At 49.2% G+C, this 13,320-nt stretch overlaps 1 long non-coding RNA gene across 3 annotated transcripts; it reads right to left on the bottom strand.

The window, feature by feature from the left end:
• Window positions 1-398: 398 nt before the first annotated feature.
• On the bottom strand, window positions 399-13,048 carry LOC108353137 (uncharacterized). Of its 3 annotated transcripts, XR_015641910.1 has the most exons (5): window positions 13,010-13,048; window positions 8,012-8,114; window positions 6,453-6,556; window positions 5,499-5,689; window positions 399-1,086 (listed from the first exon to the last, which is right to left on the bottom strand). It is a non-coding gene; the product is annotated as an uncharacterized LOC108353137 (long non-coding RNA). The 3 variants fall into 3 exon arrangements; XR_015641909.1 differs by lacking the exon at window positions 6,453-6,556; XR_015641908.1 differs by lacking the exons at window positions 6,453-6,556; window positions 8,012-8,114.
• Window positions 13,049-13,320: the final 272 nt, after the last annotated feature.

Genomic DNA, 13,320 nt, shown 5'->3' with positions numbered 1-13,320 from the left:
AGCAGAGGCCTACCGTGTGGGGAGGGAGCGCTCTAGCCAGGCCCGGCTCAACTCCTAGAGTGGGAGTAACCTGGGGCAAGGCCTGCTTGCTTTGGCTCCGTGGTTCCCAACCCTTGGAACTTCTTTCAGTGCATCTGCAAGAGGAATGGTGACCTGGAAACGGGAAACGTGAGACAGTGACCTGGAAAACCACCCTCGGCTGGGAGGTTGGAGTGCAGCAATGCAAACAAAGCTGCTACCGGGGAAGAGGGGAAACAGAGGTGCACCGCGCATAGGTCACAGGAAAGTGCAACAAGCTTGTTTTCCCGGGTGTTTAAAATGCAGCCCCAGTTGTAAAGTGTGTGAAATTACGCACTGGTCTCTTAAAGAGTGCCTAATTTATAGTAAATAGCGAGGTCTTTGTAAATGGCTTTATTATGTTGTTTCTTGTTAATTGTTGAGAAAATCCCCATTGTTGAGTGTGAAAGGCTTTATGAGCTAACCTGGTCCTCGGCGCAATCAGAGGGCAGTAAATGGCCGCTCGACCTCCAAGGCCTCACTCGAGGGCCAAGAGGACTGCGGGGACTTCTAGAGGCGCTTCCTCGGCCAGGAAAGAAAGTGACAAGACTGTCCAGCTTTTAATTAATGAGAGAGCCTGTTTTGAACTCGCAAGCACCCAAGAGCAGCTGGCTGAGTGCGTCAGGGGCAACCTGGCTAGCCAGGGCTACCTAGGGCCGAGGGAAGGCTGGGGCCGGGCCTGGGCTCCCTTCCCGGGTCACAGCCCGCAGGGGGTCGTGCCTGGACCTTAGGCTAGAAGCCCGGGGCGCTGATTGGAGCCTCGCTGCGAGGCCTTGGATCCGGGCTTTGTCTCCAGTTCTTCTCCAGCCGCATGGAGAGCGAGCCCAGGACCGTTCCGCCTCGGTGGCAGAACCTCTCCAAAATGCCTGCCTGGCTGGGGAACTGGAGGGTCTTCAGGCTGAGCAGGCTCCAGGGACGGCTCCAGGCCCCTGCTTGGGCCTCCTTGTCTTTTGTTTAAAGAGCTCTCTCCTTCCCTCCCTCTTTTTCTCTCTTATGCGCGGTGACACACACAGTCTCTTCATTAGAAACCTGCAAGGGATTCAGAAAATGAGAGAAATAAGAAAGGAGTTTGGCTCTGTTTGTCTAACATGGAAAATAATTCCTCTAATCTAAAATGAAATGTTCCTATCTCCTCTTCCGGTCACTTCCCAGTCCCTGTCCAGCCAGTTAGGATCAAGGATCTGAATGGGCAAAACCAGGCAGGCACTGGGTTCATCGCTAAAACTCTGAGGACAGAATCCCACGGGTCCTGCTGGCCCTGAAAGGGCTGAGGGGCAGTCAGACAGCGCCTCCAGGGCTCGGTCCCGCGGCCTTTCTAGGGCCTTAGGACCTGCTGGGTCCAAGGGAAAAGCAGCTGCTGCCTGTCTTGCAACCTTTAGCTCTGACACTACAGCAAGAAGAAAGAGAATTTCTTCTTGAGCCTACACTGGGTGGTAGAAAACCTGGCTTGGGTGGACTGTAATCGAGGGTCTGGACATTTAGCTGATGCAAATCACAGGGAAATGTTAATTCCAGTGAGGGTAAAAACCTGTATTCAGCTCTCTTCCTGTCCCTTCTGAGATGGCCCTCTGCTTGTGCACTCTCGCTCTCACCAAATTAGCTATTACGTGAAATCCCCCTGGGTTTAGAGCACTTGTTTCGCGGATTGGCATACAACCCATATTAACTATGCACTTTCTGCTATTCCTCTTGTGACTGTCCCTGCTTCTTCCTTCTTTGTGGAGAGTATGATGCATTTTATTTTAGTCCAATCGATGCGCACAAATACTGGGATAACACAACCCACACATCTGCGGTAGAGGCTGTTTTCAAAATTGAGTTTAGGGATCAATACTAAGTCGGAATGCTCCAAATTGCATGAATTCACCAAATTCAAGCCTTGGGCTCCCAAGCCCTTTTCCTGAGTAATTAACACACTCACGGGTTATAGCTGTGCTTCTACACTTCCTGCCTCTCTCAAAACAGGATGTTTTCCTCCTGTGTGTTTGGCCCTATCAAAAGATCATTCCGTTTGCTTTGAAAAACATGACCCCCAAATTTGTGGTGCCAAACCCTGCCAAACCCTGTCACCACCTTTCATGCTGATCACCTCACCTTATTTTTCTAAGACCTAACAGTAGCACTCAGAAGTGGGTTAGCGAGCGCTCCACAATTTACTATTTCCCTGGTGAGGGAGCAGCCAACACTTGGCTCCCAGGATTTCTAGATCTCTGATGTTAGAGTTACAATAGATGCTAAGCCATACTTTGATTGTTTGTTTGTTTGTTCGTTTTTTGTGGCCTGGGCCACAGCTACATAGATTGGTGTCTGACTGGGGGGGGGGATGGGCAGCAAGGGACAGTAAGTTTATGTGGTCAGAAGACATGGGTGGCTTCTGAACAAGAATTAGGAGAGCTTGCTGCCCATAAGGACCATGCACACATGCGTGTGTGGGTGTGGGTGTGTGCACAAACGTGTAGTCTGAAAGACGTACCCAAGAGAAACAACCAAAGAATCTAGGTTCTTCTGCATTAGAATTTCACAGTTCGAAGACCCTGTCTGAGTCATCCTTCAGAAGACTCTTGTTCCGTCCCAGGGGGAACTGGGGGTGGAGAAAAGCTTTGAGGTTCTCCAGAAGGATCCACTCTTTTAATCGGTGCTATCAATATGTCTGTGTTTGACCCTTTGGGATAAAGACTTAGCAGTCAGTAGATTTAGACCCTAAAATACTACCAGTTCAGCAGGGAGCTCACAGATCTGTAAAAGCCCATCCAGGTCGGAAGCTGGGAAGGAAGAGAGGGGAAAAAAACCATTTGTGTGGATGCTATCCTCTTGTCCAAGATGACAAACCAATGTCCTCGTCGTCAGAACTCTCTCAGAGAGTTACTGAGGAAGCATGGGGAGGCACTGGAAGGCTGGAAGAGAATTCCCACCTAGTGCTTGCCTCCTTTGGGTTAGCTCCAGAGAAAAGCCAGATGCCTGTGGTAAATGATGGTCAGTGGTGAGGCACAGCATGGAAGAGGGGGGCTGTGCCAAATGTGGCAGCCACCTTGCCCTTCTCCTGTGAAAGTTAGACGTCACACAAATGCATGGGAGTTCTTAAGGCTAGGGTTTGCTCAGGGGCTGAAAGGGAAAACTCTTCTATCTCTGAAACACCCTGGAGGGGCCTGGACTCCTGGATCTGCCTGGAAGAAAAGCAAGATTCACACTTACAGTCCTCAAGTCCCCACCCCACCCCACCCCCACCCCCACAGATGAATACCCTGATTGTCAGGAGGGCAAATGTCAAAGGGCAGTTTTCTTCCTCTGCACTGGGTCCAAGTATGCAGTCCTAGAAAGTCTGAGTGTTCAGACTTCTCACTACCACACCTGTTTGAACTGAAAACTGCATGTTATGGTAGAAGCTGCCGTGGGCAGGCTAGCTTACCCTTTCCCTGTCTGTCTTCCCTTTTTTCTCTTCCCACCCTCTGAGCTACTCCATCCTTTCCCCTATCCCACACATTCAGGTGGAAAGACAGGAAGAGCTAGACTTACACCAGAGTTGAGAGGCCCCTTGGAAGAGGTGGCCAGTGGTGTGCTTTCTTGCTGAAGGGAAAGGCCAGAGCATCCCAAACTCTCAGCCCTCAAATCCTGACATACTTCGCTTCGCGTATCAAAAATAGCATTCATACCCAACCTAGAGTGCTCCGTCCCGTAAACGTGTGGCTGGGGGTCTGACAGAGTGCATTGCCAGATGCAAAGGCACAGAGGTGCTTTTAATTTTGTTCCAAGTGTTACATATCATGTGGCAAATTGGCCTTTCAGAAAGCCAATCTTTTTTTCTGTTAATAATAAAAGACTTCTTAAACAAGCTTAAAGTATGTGATTGAGAATTAAGGGTGTACATCTTTACTGCTCAAGTATTTCTTATCTGATTTTAAGAAGAGGACTAGTAGACTTTTTTTTTAATAAGGAAGATGTGTGTGTGTGTGTGTGTGTGTGTGCATGTGTGTTTTAAAGTAGATGATGTTGGTTAACATTGAATTGTTCAGTGGTTCTGCTATTCATATGCTTTTAAGAAAATAATAAAAAAATATTTAAATCTTTAAAAATCCTTTTACGTGTTTGATGGATCATGAATTTTAAAAAGTAAACTAGGAAATTAGTCATCTACTCTTACCATCTTCTTGATAAAAATTATCTATGAAATGTCCACTTTCCCTAAACTATCACCATTTCATATTATCTTAAACATTTCAACCTGTGTTTGCAGCTGTAATATGAGATTATAGGGAAATACATGGGAAACAGAACTCATTTTGTGGAACCTACGTGGGGAGGAAATATTACTTACTTTGCAGGTGGTTTTCTAAAATCTTGTCATTTGCACTAATCTCTTGGTCCAACCTGGGTGAGATCTGAGACAACACAAGGATTTCCAGATTGGAAGCATCCTGACTGTGAACTCCCTACACCTCCCTGATCTGAACTTTAATGTATGCTCCAAGACTTGTCTTAAATGTGATCTTCAAGGGGGAGAAAAGTGCAAGAAGATTCTATTTGTTCAGGGAAAGAAAGTCAGGAAGGTTTTTATAAATACCGTTAGGACCACTGAGTCCAGTTAGCTGTCATGTGAATGGAACCATTAAGACTGGCTGAGCCATTGACATGGCTTCTTCATTTAGGATCCTGGCCAAAGGAATAGCGTGTCGACGTGAAAAAGTCTAGCCAAAGATAAGCCATTACAATGGAAATCGCAATGCACAAAGTCTCACTGAAGCCAATGAAATTGAGTGTAATATCCCTACAGCATTCTCACCTGCTTGCTCCAGGATTTAGGATGCCGTTCCGCGCCGAAATGAGATTATGCATATAAAATGCCAATATAGAACACACTGCCCAATAAAACGTTAGAAGAGCAGCTTACAGCCCATAGACGTGGGCTGTACTTAAATTTGAACTTCATTTACAAAATAAGTCACAGCCCCATCAGAACACTAAATCTACAGCATGCTCTAGATCTGGCTTTTCATGCTTCTTTCTGCATGACTCCCCCCACCCCCTCTCCTATCCAAACACAATTCTTTTAAGGGCATTCTTCAAATCATCTAGCAATTCCCAAAGGGACCCAGGAGTCTCTTAAAGTGCCTTTCTAAATTAAAAGGCCCCAAACAATTTAAGTGCATTTTTGACCAAATACACACACACACACACACACACACACACACATATATATATATATATGTATATATATATATTTGTACATGAATGGAATTATGTATATTACATATCATGTATACACGAACATATTAGAAAGCATTTGGATCTGAGAACCTACCGTTTCATTTAAAAAAAAAAAAAAAAAAAAAGACCAAAGGCACCAAAGAGAAAAACGCCCCCACAGTGGATTACAAGGTTATGGGACAGGTCACTAGGAACGGGAAATAAAACTCAATGTTAGGTTTGGTCTGTAAATTATGCACCTTTCAGGAAAGGGGGTTGAAGGTCTCTTCACTCAAGGGTTTTTTTCCCATCCATTTTGCTATTAATTCTTAACTCTTGGTAGGCAGTTCTTTAATGAGGTTGTTTGTGGCTGGTTAATTTTCTCCAATCTACTAAGCTCCTCATTTTCCCTTAAGTGCGTTGCTGCCCAGAGCTTTCAGAATTGTCCATTCTAGAAGAAAACAGAATAAGCATGCTGAAGTTGCCTGGGTGGGCTGTGAATTAAAGACGTTAGGTGGACAGATAAACAGAGGGCCTCGGACAGATGGGAGTGGGAGGGTAGGAGGCAGGCTGAGGTGAGGGCAAGAGGGAGAGAATCCGGTCTTAGGAGAGCAATGACCCTAGGAGTGTAATATATTAAATATTGCAGCGATCGATTTCAATACCCCAAGTGGACACGGGAATAAAAATTCACCAACAAGCTGAAGTGATTAGGAATGCTTTGTTGCGAGGGGAAAAATGTGATTTTCTTCAAATCCTTTTTGTTCGGGTTAGAAGAGGCCCAGACAATCCAAGTGTAAGCCCTAGACTCCCAGTTTGGGATATAACCCTAAAGGTTAGTCATATCTCAATGGTACTTCTGCATAGTGGAAAGATGAGCTGTGAACCAAGGAGGATTAAAACAGCAGCCACAATTATGGGCTGGTGACTCCCTGAGCTTTCTTCCCAAATCAGAGGAGAGGACATTTTGGAGAGCGTTCTTTCTGAGTTAGTCTTTGTTTCAGCTCTGGGACAAAGCAGTGGCTTGTACAATTCTTCTTTCATTAAAATCAAGGAAGGAGGAAAAAAAAATACACAATACGGTTTGCAGAAGGTTGAACTACCACACCAAGATGTAAAAACAGCACTTTCCTTTAGGTAGGGGAAAAATATTTCCAGTGTCCCTCTAGGAACAAAAGTATGAAATCGCCGCACACACACGTAGGCACAGATACCTGCTATTACACGTGGTGATTTTATTCCTCGATTCCAAATTGAGTGGGGCTCTTGCATTTAGATCCTGGTGCCCTGAACTTGTTCTCTCTCCGAGTCCAGGAATCTGCTTAGGGATTTGGGGTACTCATTGTGGAGGCTGCTTTGGAGCAGGGGGATTGTTTTCAGTCACACACTAATGGGCAAAGACTGGGCCTTACACACTGGGGACAGCAAGTCTGCTGCTAGGGACACATTGCTGGATGCCTGCAGGTAACAGCTACTGTAGCTGCCTCCTCCTTCGGTGTGGCCTGGCTACAAACCTGGGAGAGAAACACAGCACTGTACAAAGGATTTCTTTAATAAGGAAGAGTTCCTCAGATGGTGTGCTGGGGCTGCTCCGGCTTCCCTTTCCCTGTAAGACGCTTTCTCTTTACGTAGTTCTTTATGTGATAACTAGGCACTGGAAATGCCACACACATACACACACACACACACACACACACACACACACACACACACCCAAACACACACACACCCAAACACACACACACACCAGGACTCCTTGATAACCCAGACACAGACATCTATTAGAAGGTCTCAGTCAAGCTGAATTTCCGAATCCGGCAGAAGTAAACCTCTCTGACACCTCTGCCTCCCCTACACAAAAAAAAAAGCTACATCTTCGGTGGTCCAGGCTTGTATTCATCCCAGTGATGACTAGCACTCACTTGCAAATATGGCTGGCCCTACACAGACCAAGCTGTACTCCTGGGCGAGCATCTCCTGCTCATGGAACAGACCAGGCAGAAGGAAGCCTAAGCTTCCTCATTTCTTTAACTCTAATTCGGGCTGAACGTGGTGGGTTGAGGCTGACACTGGTTGTGCACCAGAGCACTTAGGTTCCTGCAGCTCGAATCTCCCAGGCTTTCTGTGAAGTGCAGAGTGGCTACAGGGAGGCTATTATACCCCATAAAGCTGTTTATCTCTCTTAAGCTACATGGCTCCTTCCTCCCTTCCGGTTGTGTTCAACCAGGTTCAGGTGTGAAATGTCACCCAGAGAGGTGACCTTGAGGAGGTCATTACTGAGACCCGTTATCTCTTCCTAAATGTGGGGGAGACGGAATTGGGGGACATTTGTGTAAGAGACAGCTTGTGCCCTGTGGTGAAACCCATCTTTTACTTTTGTCCCCCTGGTCCCTTTCTGCTTCACCTTCTCTTCTTCCACCCTCTTCCTCTCTTTTGAATCATATAAGAAGATATGTACAAGGCCTGGGCCCGCTGACTCCAGGCCTGACTGTACCCCCTAGGCAGGTAGGAGAGTTTTGAGATTTCTGGTGTTATGTGACTCTGGAATGATCTGGAGAGAAGAGATCTGGGGGTGCGGGGGGATAGACATGGTGGGAGGCTTTAGTCTCTGGTCACTGAGGTAGACCTACCCAGTCTAGTGCCGAGACTCTGGACTGGACTCTCCAAAGCCTGCTTGATATAGGGTACCTGTTGCTTGAAGTGTCTTTGGGTCCCTAACCTAGTGTGGGTCTTGGACTTAGGTCAGGTTCCCCCCTGGGGCTGCTGGATTCACCTGTCATTATAATCGCAGCCGAGAGTTCTTGACAAACCTCCACAATGTGTGTCTGCACAAGGGCGCTCAAGGTTCACTGATCTGTGTGTCGAACTTTGCAGAACTGCAAATAAGCGAGAAAATTTGTCTGTTCTTGTGAAGGAGATACAAGTTGGTGCTTAACGTGGAAGCAGGAGAAAGGGGTTGGGGGTGGTTAGGGAGTCTAGCCAAAAGCCCCACTGTAATCTCCAGAACAATTTCATTTCCTCTGCAACACCCTGGCTACCCCGGCCCAGGCCTCAGAAAGGTCAAGGAGGAGATGGAACTGAAGGATGGGGTGGGGTGGGTGAGGGGCTAAGCCCTCAGCCAGGTCGCAGGTGAGAGCCGAGCAGGGTGGAGCAGAGGCAACTAGAAGGAAGGCGGATGGACGGGGGAGGGGCAGAAGTCTTTGGCTTCTTCCAGAGGGGTTTTTCCTCAGGAATTCGCACCGCCTGCCTCCGGGGCGGCTTGCTGGGCTCTCCCCCGCCCCTTCTCGCAGAGTCGGTCGCAGGGAGCTCGGGTTTCCTGCAAGCCTCCAGGCCTCCGGCTTTCAGCTTCCTGAGAGAACAGGCCTTTCCCGCTTGCTGAGAAAGGGAAAAGCGCGTGCAGCGCGGCTCGGTGAGCAGCACGCGCTTCGCTGCCTGGGAAACCGAATCCTCCCGGAGATGCTCAGTAGCCCTGGGCCAGCTACCTAAAGCTCTTCCTGCGGAGCCGGCTACAGCCTGGGGTCCCGGGTCAGGCCACCAGCCTCCGAGACGTCCTTGCCTGGCGCCGCTGCTCGGAAGCCCCGGGTGGCAGGGATAAGCAGGCCGAGGGACGCTTTCCCTCCGTCCTCCGAAGGGGAGCCTGGATTTCTTTTTTAAATCTTTTACTTTAAAGTGGTCGATCACGACCCACCCGAGAGTGGCTCCACCTTCTGTCCCCACCTCTGCGGCCTTCACTTGTCACCTCAGCTCTAAGTGTGCGCGGAAGACGCGCGGGTCGTGTGCGTGTGGCAAAAGGGTGCTGCAAGCGCCAGTAGCCCGAGCCTGCGAGGCTGTCGCGTTTGCAGGAATTCCCGTATGAGAACCACAGTTAAGAGGGTTGATTCCTGCTTCCTTGCCCATAACCCTGTAGGTGAAAGTCGCCATCGATCGCTTTTCCCCTGACATCTGTCCCTGCATGCCTGCCTCCCTGCAAGGAAGTGCTCGCAGGAGCCGGGCTCCATACCCGTTGCCTTCAGGGAACTGAGGATAAAGGCTCGAGTCCTCCACGAATTAAGTTGATTATTAATTTGGGCTGTTTGGAGCTGGTAACACTATAGGCGCCTTCGGCTTTGGGAATTGTCTCGGGGCGGGGACGCAAGCACGAATGACCCAGGATTGTGACTGGGAAAAGCGAGTGAGTGGAAGAGGTTTCCTGAGGGGGCAGGGGAGAGAGTTTCCTAGCCTAGCTTAGCTCTTCCCAGTTCCCAAATAAATTCTTAGATAACTAGTGTAAACACATTAGTATTATTAGATGGGTGAAACAGGGGGTTGGATGTGGGGGCATGTCAACTGAACCCCGCCCCGTGATACTTTCTTAGATAACAAATAAGTACGCTTACAATACGAAAATGGAAATGTTACATTCGACTGGACGAATTAATTTTTGACGGATTTACGGCATGATTTTCTTTCAGGAGGTATTCCTTGCTTTTTCCCCCTATCCACAGTGCTGTCCAAAGACAGAAATATAAACAAGCTCTCTGCCTTGCGGAAGCCCCTTAACAGTATCTCCCAAAGAAAGATCAAGACACTTTGTGAATTTTCCCCAGATAATGCCTCATATTCCGAATGACTGATCAGAGAACTCCGGTATTGTTCAATAAAACGAGAGGAAGGCGAGTGACGTGGGAGCCGAACAATGGCATTTCTGAATCAGTTTGCTTGATTGACATCTGGGAGCTTCATGACCGCAGGGAACAGGACTCATTTGCTGTGAATACACCAAAACTTCAACCGAGATTAGAACTCTAGATCCTGTTTTAATCCCATTTCAGCCTAAATTATAGTGGGAAAATATAAGATCCAAGAGAAGGGAATGACGCCAGCATACACTGGCCTAAAGTTTTAATTGTAGTAAAGGGGAAATTAAAATGTGAGGCTGAAGTCCTTTCCAACAGTTTCAGGACTAGTGCTGATAATTAAGCGGGGCGTAGAAGGGCAGGGTCTAAGAATATTTATGTGGTATAAAAAACTTCATGCTTACTTGGGGTGACACGTGTTTGGTGGAAGGTATCGGAGGAGGGTTTTCTTAACTTTGTACACACGAGAAAAACACCATAGCCCATTGGATTGGTTAAAAGGCAGGGCCATTAGCAAATTCATGGTGAGAAATCAGTAGACACTTTACAGCTAGAGTCTAAATAGCCATTGTTATTTGGAAGACCTTATTACTTTGGAGAGGATTTTTATATTAATGCCAAAAGTTGTGCTAACACTAAATTTAGCCCAGGAAACTGCAGTAGCTGTTTCTCCATTCATGTTGGAAAGGGGGAGTGTGTTGGGAAGTCCGTCTTAATAACAGAAAAGTGTGAGCTAACGCAGGTTGTGGGTTTGATCAGAGTCTGGTGTGTGGCAATCACTCTGTATAAAGTTTTTGATTCTTTAATGGGATTCATCTTTAAATCTCAGAAACTTAAAATGCTGAACGTCTTAGGGATCATGTGCTAGGCTGAGCCGACTGAGTGCGGACGGGGAGACAAAGCAGTAATAAGAAGTAGGCATATTCTTGTACTTTCGTAAATTACAGCACAGGGAAATGTAATCAGACATGAAAATAGGGCAAATTTATTACAAATAACGGGCCAGGAAGGGTTGCTTCATGATATAGCTCCACGATCATTTTGAGGGGTGGGCTTTAATAAGAATCCTCCGTTGCATGGGAACTGGGAATCCTAAGAATTTTTGCATCAAGAAGGGACTAAAATTAATTATTAGAAGCTCAGTAATCACCAAATAAACTCGGAGCTTTGAGGTTAAAAAACAGACGACTATCTTCATGTTCAATTATACAGTATCAATTACTAATACAACCGATGTTTCAGCGTCTTGGCGCTACCAGATACCGTCTTCTATGGAGATACCTTGGTATTAATTAATGACTTCTTTATTCTCATTATTCACAAGGAAAAATAGGGGTCGTGTCACATTAAAATTAAGATTATCTTAGTTTATCTGGGCTCTTAAACAAAGATCATTCAAACTAATTATATTTCGAATTAACAGAGGTAAGGCAATTTATCGCTTAACTTTTTTTTTTGTTCAAAGACAGGAAAATAAAGATCAGAAATAAGCAGAGTTTCATTTTAAAGGCAGAAAGAAGCAAACATGTCCTGACTTTTGCAGTATTTCCCTTGCTAAAGGGGGAATGAAGGAACTGTAAAAGACGTGACTTTGCAAAGTCAAGTCCTTTTTAAAAGACTTGGATCGAAATTCTTGCTATGCAACAAGGATTCAAGTTTGATTAATTTTCTGCAAGCGACGTGACAGCGGTGTTTTAAAAGATTAATTAAAATTGAAGTGATACGGAGTAGGAATCCAACCTGCAGAGGCGTCCCTGGCGCCTTGGGGGAGCGGGGGGGAGGCTTTGCAAACCAGTCCCAAGCCCGAACTACCGGCTTTCCCGAGCCTGGGACGCAATTCCCCGTCTCCTGGAGAGGAACGCGGAATTTGGCAGGGCGCCCGTCTGGCCGCCTGGCATACCGAGCTGGCCGCCAGCTCTCGGGGGTGGGGATGGGGTGTGTCCCCCGGAACCCGCTGCGGAGAGAAGTGCTAGCGCGCCTTTAGACCAGCCAGTGAGGACCTGGGTCAAGCCAAGAGGCGGGAGGGGGCTCCCGTAAGCCTGGAGCTGACAGCCACAGGCCGAGCTGCTACTCCAGCGGCTGCACCTACTTGGTGACACCCTGCTGGTGCGGAACCCTCCCCCAACCCGGCCGAGCGCAAATGAGCTGGAGTGCAAAGAGTGAGGATGGCAGTCTGCGGAGATTCGTGCACAGGGCCGAGGCTGGGGAGAGCTCTGCCACGCTACGGCTGCTGGGCCCAGGTTCTGGGCCTGGATGAGTGGTGCTGCCTGGTCACCTCGGACTCCGGACCTGTAGTAGCCCTTCACTGTGCAGTTGCCCTCCCCTCCCCCGCAGTTTCCCGCTCTAGCTCCCCTCCCCCACCCTACATCCTGCTCCCCTCGCTTTACTCCGCGACGCCTTCAGCCGAGTAAGAAATTAAGCCGAACACAATTGTAACTGTACTCAGGGAGACACAATCGCCCAAGCCCTTGGGGTCACGCGCGGCAGAGGGGCGACGAGGGTGGCGCCGCCGAGGGTGGGATGGAGAGAGCGTTCGTTTGCAATCAGACTCCTGGGCGCGACATACAATGTCCCATTCTCCCCTCTGGGGCTCTGGGGTCCTCAGGAAGAGGGGTTGCGACGGGACTTGCTGCCGCGACCGTGCGCCCGAGGTCCGAGTATGCCCTCGGTGACCTGCGGCGGGCGCTGTGGGTTCAGGCCCAGGGGCTTCTCCGCGCCTGGAAGTAGACGTGGTCTCTCTAGCCCCTGGCGTCAGTCTTTACCCTTCCTCTTCCTGGAGACCCGGGAGGCGGCGACGTGGAAAGAGAGGCGGGAAAGCCCACACGGAGCTGCCCAAGTCAAGGGGCGGTGGGGCTAAGGGGACTCTAAGGGCGAGAACTGCGGGTCGGAAGCCCGGCGACAATCCCTTCCCCTCCACGTGCAGCGAGGGCACCTCCTCCCCGGGGAACCCACCCAGCCGCTCCCAACCTGGAGAACAAAGGGTCTGGGAAGCACGGTCGGGGTCGGAGAGCGGAGGTGGAGGGACGCAGGAAGGCGGTGGGGGCAGGGGAGGGCTTCTGCTTGCACTTCCTCTCTGGGCCGAAAGACGGAAGGCTGCACGCAGCTAGCGCCTTGTGGAGGCTGTTTCTCTATCCAGAAGGGCTCGGGATCCTTACCTAGCGGCCGCACTCGCGCCCTTCCTCCCCCTAGGGTCCCCACCCTCTCCGGGGACGAAGGCCTGGAGGCCGAGGAGCTCGCTGTGCCCCGGCGCGGGAGGAACCGCGAGGCAGCAGCGCCCCCTGCAGGTGCCAGGCGTCTCCGCAGTTGGGCGCTCCGGGACTCTTTAAGGTGGAACCCGCCTGATGCTCCATGACGCTCGTGGCTGTGGGTGGACGTGGGTCCTCCCTCACCCTCACGCTCAAGGGTCCCCCAAGCGAAACGTGCCTGACGGTCCAGAACCCCGGAATCTGTCCCTCGCTGACGCTAT

Source organism: Rattus norvegicus, chromosome 17 (genome assembly GCF_021556685.1).
Source record: "Rattus norvegicus strain SHRSP/BbbUtx chromosome 17, alternate assembly SHRSP_T2T, whole genome shotgun sequence".
Lineage (NCBI taxonomy): Eukaryota > Metazoa > Chordata > Mammalia > Rodentia > Muridae > Rattus > Rattus norvegicus.
Note: the sequence above shows the minus strand (reverse complement) of the source record. Positions and strands in the feature narration are given on the sequence as shown.